Here is a 10448-nt window from a genome sequence, read left to right on the forward strand (position 1 = left end):
TACTGGTATTCCGATCTTTTGTGAATATTTTAGATTTAGACTGACACTGCACAGATGAGTCTTCAGTCTTCTTATTCAGCGCAACTGGACTATTCGAGAAGAGGGGAGAAAAAATTGCCGTGCTTTTTCTTCGTTTCATGAGTCAATTGCTAATAACCATAGTTAATTTTTGCTCAAATTAGTGAGCTCACAATCTTATCACAGTGTCTGACAGATGAATTAGTATCACGTGTTAACTTGAAATATATATAAAAAGTTCTAACTTGAAATGCACGATCGCGTTAAATTTCTCAATGTTGTCTCTGCAAGTATATTTGGAAGTTGGTTCTGAAATAATTTATCTGAATGTTCAAGAGAAAAAGATTTGCTAGTCAACGATCTCCTTTTAAGTGCTAAACGAAACGTCTACACCAGTACAGTGTTACTGTAGGCGGAAACTTAGTCGCCATTTACAAGAGTCAATAAAGTTTCTCGTTGCATTGTGCTCATATTCTCAAAGCTTTCATTGTTCTGTCTTGCACAAAATAGTTTAAATTCTTCAAGCAGTTCTTGAAGGCTGCTCTTTAGTCTCGCTAAAACATCTTCATCCTGTGTGACAAAGGTCAACTGCCTTAACTGTTCTAACAAATCCCCGCATTTTTCTCCTGCATCCGCATCGGAGAGAGCTACATTTCTGCCATGTGGAATGGCATTTGTGTCATCGGGAATGATATTTGTGTCATCAGAGACGACCTCAGTGGGTAACTCGTCTAACGAGCCATTGAGAGTTTCACTGGCAGATAACGGTTGATCTACTGGCATGCCGCTTTCCTGATTCAAATCCCGATTCTTTACTTTGCCTCGAAATATATGCGTGTGGTTGTCTTTCTTTGTTGGATAAAATCGCCTGTTTGTGGGTTGAGGTAATTCCTTGTCCGTGAATAACACATTTTCAACAATGCTGATGTTTGACTTGACTGACTTTGGTCAAGCCTTCTGCTACCAACTCCTGAATTCTGTTGATGACACGCTTATCAACAGTTTGACACATTCCTCCAGCCTGTCAAGAGAAGAAAGGAAAACAAGAGACAAATACTCTCAAAATTTAGGAATTCTTTTCAATACCTACAACGCCTTCTCTACCATAATTTTTAAACACGGCATTCATGGAAACCAGGATTTTTCTTAAGTGGCATATTAATGTAAGTTAATGTAATGTTAGGATTTGGATTTTTAGTCATTATTATGTAATTTTTTCTACCTGATGTTTTTACCGTGTATTAATAATGATTAAAGGTTAAAGATTAAAGATTAAATATTTTACGTAAGAAAAAAATCTTAGCATGTTTTGGAAAACCTGGATATGGCTGAAAAATTCAGTTGACCTGCCCCTTTTTAACACTATTTTGTATCATTCTTGTTAATCTGCACCTCTTTGTTCTTGGTGCTAGGGGTATTGTTTGTGCTGTTTATCTCTTGCTTTGTTTGAACAATTATAAAGAATTAACTTTGTCAACGGTGTAGGTCGCCCCCGAAAAAAAAAATTATTGACAATTTTGGGAAATATTCCTTAGGATTCTAGGCTCAATTTCTGCCGCTCACAGGAGTTTGGTCTACATTTCTCTTCGAGAAGAGAGGTTGGGGAGGAATGCAGGCTCCTTTCTTGAACAGCGGCTGGTCATCGAATCTATAGGAATTCCTAATAATATTTCAAAGAGCAAACATGGGCTGGTTAAAACATGTGAGAATTTTTTCTTGCATAATATTTTTATCAAAGTCTTGCAATTGTTTGGTAATCCCAGAAATTTCTACAAATTTCCACACGGATACAAGCCATTCCTAAACAGTCCGACCAGTTCCGCAACTTGTGGGTATTTTACATACATATACACATGTACATACACTTTATTTCCTCTCGAATTTTAGGTAGTTTAAGAGTTGCACCTAATATATCCCCTGACTGGGAAAAAACTGAGAAGGCAAAGAAGACCTGTTGACATTTTAAGCCATCTGAGAGGTTCAAATGTACCTTAAATATTACTCAATCAAATGTACCTCGCCCACTGGGTGATTCTGGTGATCTGAAGTAGAAGGGTATTCCATGTATATTCGTCTTTCTGGATTAGCAGTCCCTGCTTGTAGTGCTATTCTTAGTTTTCTGGATGACAAATCTGTCCTCCTTGGGGTATCCTTGGCAATCTGTTACAAGGACAATCTGATTTTACATATTATTTCATTCTGCAATGGTTATAAATTCTACAGTCAGCTACACCTCTGTGAAAAGAAAGGGGGAAACCCTTATATGTCACAATAACATAACAACTGTTTAGTTTTATATTTGGAGGAGACATTGCATCCAAATGTAACCAAAAAACTACATGGTTCAGTAGGCAAGACCATCTCTTTAAAAAATAACTCACCAATGGAAGCATTTTCCATCTGATGTTAATTTGGGGTGGTTACTGTGGAAGAGCTTGTTGTTGTTTATTTACTATTTTGGTGCAAGTTTCCATAAATAACTTTACAAATGCTGTGTATGGGTAGGTTAAAATGTCTTGTAGTTGCATAGCTGCACCTTGGCGTTTGCATAACTTTTGTAACTTCATTACTTTTTTATATTAAGTTACGATTAACATTTCTATTGATTTATTTTTGAAAATAAGTTGTGCTATATTTGATTTTCCCAAATCCATTTCTGATTAGGTTCTCACCTTAAATTCTGGAAATACTAAAATTTCTCTGAGCTTTATTCATGCTGTGCAATTTTGTTTCTTTGTGTTTTGGACAACTCTGGACTGTTTCTTGGACATGATGCCTCCAGTCTGTAAAAAGGAAACACTAACTTATCAGAAGCTTGTCACCTCAAAAACAATGATAAACTTCTGATCATGATGATAAATAATAATTATAAATTTATAATAATCACATTTTTATAACTTTTAAATAACTTAAAATACGTGCACGACACTAACAGCAGTCTAAAATTTCGTTTTTTAACTGTATTTTCATGTGTATATGACAAGCAAACTGCAAAAAAAAGGATTCATTTAAATACTACAGCAACTTTAATATACCCAAGAAAAGGATTAAGGGAAGCTGGTCAGGGGTGCAGCTTGCAATTAAAGTAGATCACACACAAAAAAAGAAAGTGAATCGAGTGCTAAAGGCAAGCCTCTGACAAGGTTTTCGAGCATTCCCTTCCAGGAAATTTCGCTTGGAAGTGCCATTTTTTTGGCCTCAGACAAAAATTGGGCTCAGTTTTGACCCAGCCAACCCGTTTTTAAATCGACCCTTCAACCCATAATATTTTGTAATTTTACTAAAACAAACCTCGCCTGTGTTTTGTCTTTCATTCTTTGTTTTGATGCTGCCTTCCTATCTACACCATGCTGGCAGTCATACAACTTACAACCCAAATATATGAATGGCACAGCTGTAAAAGTGATTTTGGCCCCTTCAGCATCTTTCCTGTCCTCCTAGCATACTTTGTGTGGCCTTTGATTGTAATCTATAAGAAATAGCATTTACTGTTACTGTAATATATCTACAAAATTTGCCTCAGATTAATTCTGACTCTGTTATCATGTACTAGTAAAAACACCAGTCATGGCAAACAACAGCTAATAGAAGCTTATAAAACAGTAACTCCTAATCAAACAAATTGGTTATTCCCTAGTCTTGATATTTATTCTTCTCACAGTCTCCAGTATTTTGCACTGTCAGTGTAAAACACAGACTGCAGACTGCAGGCTGGGTAAAATGCAGACTGAGGTTAAAATGGAGACTACAGGCCAGGGGTAAAATGCAGACTGCAGACTACAGACTTTTTAAGTAAGCTTATACATTGTGCTATTTCCATTCTCGAGTACTAACCATAAACAGGGTCATTTAGGCTAATCATAAAGAATAACGCTCCGGTTACCCTGCTTATGATTAGCCCTCAATGATAGAAATGGTAACACGATTCAGTTAAAAAGTCAACCGTCTGCATTTTATCCGTTGTCTGCAGTCTGCATTTTACCCCCAGTGTTCATTTTACCCCCGGTCTGCAGTCCACAGTTCGCAGTCTGCAGTCTTCGTTTTACACTGACCGGTATTTTACGTCCATATTTTGGACGTGGCGGTTAAAGCTGTATAAGTGGAGCTACATGTAATGAGCAGTTCTCACCAATCGCTCCAAAACCTTTATCTGCTTTATGGCATGTGAACTTTGTTGTCGACTGAGTCTCCAATTCCAAAATAAATGTATAAGCTTCCTGTAAGGAATGGAAGTATCCACAGTTATCTCCTACAGTTTCCATGTCGTTTCGACGAAGAAGTAGCCATTAATTGTAGGAATCAGGAGGGTAGGAATGGCTCCGAGTCTTTTGATAATAAACCGCTGACCATACCCAATACCTCTGATAATACCTAGTTCACCCATTGTTTCCATTCATTCCCCTTATTTCACCTTGATTTAGCCTCATCCACGATCATTCACACACCCTCATTTACGTTCAGTCACTTGCAGTCACCTTTATTCATGTTCATTCACCCTCATGCACCTTCATACACCCTCATTCGCGTTCAGTCACCCTCATTCACTTTCATTCACCCTCATTCACCTTCATTCACTCTCATTCACCCTCATTCACCCTCATGCACGTTCATACACCCTCATTTATCTTCACTCACCCTCATTCGCCTTCATACACGTTCATACACCTTCATTCACCCTCATTCACTTTTATTTACCCTCATTCACCTTCATTCACCCTCATTCATCTTCATTCACCCTCATTCGCCTTCATACACCCTCATTCATTTTTATTCACCCTCATTCGCCTTCATACACATTCATACACCTTCATTCACCATCATTCACCCTCATTCACCATCATTTACCCTCATTCACCCTCATTCACCATCATTCACCATCATCCATTCTCATTCACCCTCATTCACCCTCATACACCATCATTCACCCTCATTCACCCTCATTCACCTTCATTTACCCTCATTCACCTTCATTCACCCTCATTCACCCTAATTGACCTTCATACACCCGCATTCACTTCATTCACCTTCACACACCATCATTCATCCTCATTCATCTTCATACAACATCATTGACCCTCATTGACCCTCATTCACCTTCATACACCACCATTCACCTTCATTCACCTTCACTCACTATCACTCATCCTCATTCACCTTCATTCACCTTCATTCACCTCCATTCACCTTCATCCACCTTCATACACCTTTATACACCATCATTCACCTTCATTTACCTTCATACACCATCATTCACCCTCATTCATCCTCAATCACCTTAATTCACCATCATTCACCTTCATACTCCATCACCCTCATTCACCTTCATACACCTTCATTCACCCTCATACACCTTCCAACACCACTATTCATCCTCATTTACCTTCATACACCTTCATTCACCATCATTCAACCTTATTCACCCTCATGCACCTTCATACACTATTATTCACCCTCATTCACTTTCATTTATCATCATTCACCTTCATACACCTTCATTCACCATCATTCACCCTCATGCACTTTCATACACCCTCATTCATCTTCATTCACCCCCATTCGCCTTCATACACCTTCATACACCTTCATACACCTTCATACACCTTCATTCAATATCATTCACTATCATTCACCCTCATGCACCATCATTCACTCTCATTCACCGTCATTCACCTTCATACACCATCATTCACCCTCATTGACTTTCATTCACTCTCAAGTACATTAATGCAAAGAATGTAATACATTTGCAAACTTCTGTAACGTTTACACTGTAGCCTAAGAGAATTACATGCAGTGCCGGGGAATGTTTTATGAGAACTACATATTGAGCTAAGTCACCCACCCCTATAAGAAGGCCAGCTGTATCACGAACAAATGCACTTATGTCTAGGATTGAGTGTACTTGCAAAATTAATAACATACATGAAAAAATTAAACGATTCTGATTGGCTGAGAGCTGTGCAGTTCAAGTGTAACACGAGAGCAAAAAGTGTAACATCAGTGCAAAAAGCATAACACCAGTACAAATTACACATCGTGATTTTGGATTATGATTGACTGAAAGACAGTAGAATTGTTGTTTACAGTCTATCGAACTTTATCTCTGGCAATCTTTGTTAACCTTTCCTTTGTGTACTTTTGCAGTGAAAAAGCTGGTTCACCGCGTCAAATGGACGGGATAAGCCTTCAGAAACGGAAGGTACAGGAAACCTGAAAAATAACAGTTTAATAAGATAGAAAAACACCAAAGACATAATGATAAACCATAAAGGAACAAGGATGGCTAAGGATAGAGAAGATTAACACGGATTGCAAACGACGAATTTGAAAAATTGAGGCTAAACTTTTCAATATGCGCAAACTGTGACTAAGCTCCTTCAAATAAGCTTAAATTTGGCTATTTCCGTAGAAAAATCACGAGAAATTATGAGAAGTAAAGAAAATGTTAAAAAGAAACCGAACAAATGGCAAGATTTAAATTCTACAAAGAAACTGAATTCTAGATATAGAAGCGCTAAATTAAAATACCGCGTACCGTAGTGCTACATGTTCTTTCCAGCGAACTTCGTTGGCAGGAATTTTTACGGTCAAAATTAAAAATGTTGGTTGTATCGACGGTTAGATCTTCATGCGATTGCGTAAACTTATTCAATGTCAGAGAAAAGTTTTTCTTCCAAAGATATTTTCCAAAGACGTGAAAAAGAGGTAAGAAAACTGAGTATGCGTCATAATTTGCGCGCGCATAAATTTCGTCATTATTAAAGTTGAATTATGACGCAACTGTAATTACTTAGCTGGACCAAAGTACGTTTTACGACGCTTCACCGCGGTGTTCTTGTCTGTGAGATTTTCGAGAGTTAGAGGCCAATTTCGATTTATTAAATGTCTTACTTAGCTCCGAGGCTTAGGGGAATAAAACAAAAGAGACCGCCTCGGGCTTAAGGGATGAATAATTAACTTCCTTTTTTATTATTCCGTTAAGCCTCGCGGAGCCAAGTTAGAATTTTAATATATCAAAATTGGCCTATTAACTACAAACATAGCATATTAATTCGGATCAAAATTCCTTTCAGGTGCGTGTTTTTCCCCCAAGTTGCTCATTTTTCACAAGTCAAAGCACACAATCTTAACGTGGGATGCATTTCTTTTGTTCAAAGCATATTTCTCGTGGCTGTAATGAATTTTAATGTAGGTATATATAAAGAAGTGTAGAATGACACACCCATTTTAGCGTCGGTCGCCGTTGCATTGAAGGCAAAAGCGAAGACATCTTAGTCGCTGTGCTCCCTTCAGGCAAGTCCATATTTTCTTTACTTATTTCCGTTGAATTGAAGGCAAGGGCGAAGACATCTTAGTCGATGTGCTTCCTTCAGGTAAGTCCACATTTTCTCTAGCTAGTTACGTGTCCTAGCTGTTTCCCTCGTCTTTCAATTTGATCATTTAATGGTATAATAAAACTTTCCTCAATGCTGTGAAAGCTTCGAGCTGCAAGTGTTTTTCCTTGACACCGAAGACTGTACTTAGGCGAAGTTGAAAAACCGAATAGCAAGCATTTCTCTTGTAAGTAACTGAATGATTATTTTTAATAAAATGTTTGTTTACAGCTTGATAATCTGCTTGGTTTGCCATTTGACTTTGTCATTCGCAATTTGTTTCGTCACCTCGGAGCGCTACCATGTACACTCTTTTTAACTGTTATGAAAACAGAAAATTCCAACCGCCTTTGCCTTCGTTCTGATACGAAGAGAACAGTTACGTAGTTATATCAAAACCTATCACTAATCTTCAGTTCGTTCTCACTGCAGTGCACCACTTTGTTGGTAGTCATTTAAAAGTGTAATTTATTCCACATTTGAGGGCCGGCGTTTTGTTAAGTGCAAGGCCGATAGACTTCCGTTAACTGATGCTAATACTCGATGAAGTCAGTTTTGCTTGAGTTAACACGCGAAAAACTTAACCATGACTTTCCTGTTTTTTCACAAGAATTGATCGGAGGCAGCAAAGTTGTATCCAAAGGAATTGAATTGGAGTGACAGGCGTCATTCAGCAATTCAAATGAAGTGTAGCACGACCAGCTATGGACTCCTGGCAAGTTTCATGTTCAGATAAGTTCAGATAAGTGAATCACAGTTGTCGTTAGATTTCATTTAATATAATCCTTTGAAGTTTTGCAGCTGAGGCCAGTTTAGGGACATTCAGACGTAACATTAGAACCGGTTTGCAATTTAATAAAGAATGTGATCGATTTCAAAATGAGTGCATGTCGCTGGTAATTTTGTATGCCTTGGTGCTGAATGTCTCGTAATTTTAATGGACGAATCTCGTGTTTGGACGTATTTTTGCTTAAAATTATCCCACAGACAATAGTGACACGTATTATTTATTTCGTACTATTAAATTAAAACATTTTTCATTTATCTTACAAATACAGGAAATCGAGTACCTAGTCTAAGATCTTACGATTTGGTGGCACTAAGGTTTTACTGGTTTTTTTTTTTTACATAATCCATTCGTAGAATGCTTCAGTTTATCGTCCTGCGATCGTGTTTTTCTGTTTAAAAAAAGACTTTTTTGAAATCCATAGCAAGAATCTAAGAACTTCTAACTAATTGACTACACTGGCAAATTCGTTTATTAATTCTAAAAAAAAATTTATCTGAGCTGAAGCTAACTGACGAGCCTATAGGCGTAGTTCAATGAGGAAAATGAGCAAAAAATAGCAAAATTCTCAGCGCAGGAAAAGATTTGCAAGCTCGTTAGGCTAGCTATATTGTTATTTGTTCGCCAACATGAGAGCAAGTGGCTTTTGAAACAAACAGCTGTTTGGTTGTGTAAAAGTTGAATTCAAAACAATTGACGTCAATGTCTGCAAGCAGTGAATATTGCTCTTTATCTCTGATCCGTTGACAGAAAAACTTATTGCCAGAATGTTGTCATGGAAATCAAACGTAGATGAATCCGATGGATTGACCACACACTTCCCAAGGTTGCCTAGAGATGGACACCAACTGGCAACAGCAAACCTGGTTGGCCAAAAACCACCTGGCGCCTGCCATGAGCTCAATGAGGAACAAGATATCGTACAAAATAGAGATGTAGATGGATTGTGGCTGCCTTGTGTCCCACAGAGAACGAAGAGGATTAATTAAAAAAGTAAGTAAATCTCGTTATCAACCTTACAGCAAGTCTTTTATCGTAAATGGCGGCTGTCCTTCATTATAAACTCATTCTTATCCTACCAAGTTGTTCCAAATCGATTGTTTTAATTTGTGACGGCCACTTATTGTGGTTCAACTTTCTGACCACAACATGCGAACAAGTTTTTGGGGTGAGCAAGTTATCTGTCCATGAAATAATCATCAGTAAACCTAGGTGATTAAATAACTAAAGTTGCTGCCGTTTGCTCTGCTATCTCCAGGATGACCAAAGGTGTGTTCAAGGACAGTTCACGAGTTTCTGGATTTATTCATCAAGCTTAATTAATTGAATTTCATCAATGTTAACTGAATTTTGGATGGCAGTGTGCAGAGGTCCACTTCTGGCGTACGATCGATGACTATTGGAAAAAAATCTCAGCTCAGATAAGTAGATAATGGTTTTCCTATCTTTACACTCCAAGAGTGTTAAAAATCGTGATTCTGATTGTAAAATTGATGGATTTTCAAGTTTCGTACCATTGCTGCATATAAGCGTACGGTTGTCTTGTTGTCCAGAAAATGCCATAATTTATATCAGTACAATACACGTGCACTGTATTATGTTCGATAATAATTATTATAATGAGACTACCGTTTGTTTGGAAGGACTTTGGGTCGAACTTTTGTTGACTCGGATCATTTTCGTGTGGGGGGTGGAGTTATTATGTGAAGGAACATCTTGCACTTTTCATTTTACGTTCTTGGAATTAAGCATCTGAAAACGTTTAGGTGAAGAGGAGAATACCACGACGTAAATAGTCATAAAAAAAGTTCTTTAATAATCATTAAATCCAATTTTAATAGCTAGCTTATATTATAACCAAGTTAGAAAGCATTATCCTTGATTCTTAGAAGCGCGAACAATATAACTCATCTTGGATTCCATGGGAATTCTATTTCATTTTTGAAGAAAATGCTAAAATTCGAAAACACATTAAAACACTACTGTTTTCTGAAAATTTACATAGTTATCAACTGTATCTAACACTGCTGTAAATTTATTAGTTGACAAGGTAGTGTTGATTAAATATTCTTTTTTCTCTTTCTCTCTCGTTCCAGGCGGCTGACATATCACTGTTGACAGAAAGGGTAGCCATCTTGGATCGCAATGCACTGTTGGACTCTGGCACAAGTTGACTATTGGAAACATCAAATCTCAGATAAGTACATTATTTATACTCTCGTTAACTTTTAACAGTTTCAGTTTAAGAATTATGAAAATCTCAGAAACTG

At 37.5% G+C, this 10448-nt stretch overlaps 1 protein-coding gene and 1 pseudogene across 2 annotated transcripts in view; one reads left to right on the forward strand and one right to left on the reverse strand.

Annotated features, from left to right (window-relative positions):
* The window catches only part of LOC145484688 (sphingolipid delta(4)-desaturase DES1-like), a 3976-nt gene extending 3724 nt beyond the window's left edge, over window positions 1-252 (forward strand). Inside the window, exon 2 of the mRNA XM_081463287.1 lies at window positions 1-252. This exon is cut by the window's left edge and continues 1385 nt beyond it. The gene's annotated coding sequence lies outside the window, so the exon portion shown is untranslated.
* Window positions 253-314: 62 nt separating this feature from the next.
* On the reverse strand, window positions 315-2789 carry LOC145484558 (uncharacterized; annotated as a pseudogene). The gene is made up of 3 exons (XR_014049031.1): window positions 2691-2789; window positions 2035-2178; window positions 315-1039 (listed from the first exon to the last, which is right to left on the reverse strand). The product of XR_014049031.1 is annotated as an uncharacterized LOC145484558 (transcript).
* Window positions 2790-10448: the final 7659 nt, after the last annotated feature.

Source organism: Orbicella franksi, chromosome 4 (assembly GCF_964199315.1).
Source record: "Orbicella franksi chromosome 4, jaOrbFran1.1, whole genome shotgun sequence".
Classification (NCBI taxonomy): domain Eukaryota; kingdom Metazoa; phylum Cnidaria; class Anthozoa; order Scleractinia; family Merulinidae; genus Orbicella; species Orbicella franksi.